We start from the raw sequence: 890 nt of genomic DNA on the forward strand, positions 1-890 counted from the left end.
GTCCAAATCTGCCCCTTTTGTTAGCTTTCCCCAGGCTAATCCAAGAGTCCCTTTGGTCTCTTCTGTGAGACTTAATGCAGGAGGGGGTGCTCATCATTTCATGGCAACAACAAGAGGTAAAAATTTTCCAGAGTTTTATTTCAAAGCTGCCAAGTCAGTTCTTCATCATTCTTGTATATTTACTCATTTTGGTTCTACCTTCCTCAAATGAGATAATATTCAAGAAAGTGCTTTGTAAACTGTAAAGCTATCTACCAGCACATGAAGATAAATAATAAAGTGCTCATAATGTAGAGAACCTCTAAAATGATCTGTGATGATTCATCTTTATTGACATTTTGACATTATTTTGTGTTACTTTCCAGAACACTCCATAAAGTCTTGCTGACTTTTTGGACTGTTTTTTCCTTAACATTCTCTTTTTTTTTTTCCTTTTAATGGAGGTACTGGGGATTGAACCCAGGACCTCATGCACACTAAGCATGCACTCTGCCACTGAGCTATAGCCTCCCCACTTCCTTAACATTTTTTTTTTAATTGAAGTATAGTCAGTTTACAATGTTGTGTCAGTTCTGGTGTACAGCATTCCTTAACATTCCTGATGCAGCTTAACTCTCATGATTATGTACACTATGTTCAGCAACCTGAAGTAAGTTGAAACCTGAAGTTTCAACCCAAATGTCATCAACTGACATCAGCGACCAAGTCCTTGGCTTTGATGACACTGTCTTTCCTCCTATATCTGTGGCCACTCATTCTTTCTCCAAATATTTTTAAAGTTCATTTTATCTTCCACATACTGTGCTAAATTATTAAAGAAGTGAAAAAGTCAGATAAGATTCCTGTCCTCATGGAACTTATAGTCTAATAGAGGAGACAGAAAATAAACC

General features: G+C 36.9%; 1 non-coding gene across 1 annotated transcript; it reads right to left on the reverse strand.

The window, feature by feature from the left end:
- Window positions 1–438: 438 nt before the first annotated feature.
- Window positions 439–511, reverse strand: TRNAT-AGU. The gene has a single exon. It is a non-coding gene; the product is annotated as a tRNA-Thr (tRNA).
- Between the last annotated feature and the right edge of the window lie 379 nt (window positions 512–890).

The sequence above is a fragment of the Camelus ferus genome, chromosome 3 (genome assembly GCF_009834535.1).
Source record: "Camelus ferus isolate YT-003-E chromosome 3, BCGSAC_Cfer_1.0, whole genome shotgun sequence".
Taxonomy (NCBI): Eukaryota; Metazoa; Chordata; class Mammalia; order Artiodactyla; family Camelidae; genus Camelus; species Camelus ferus.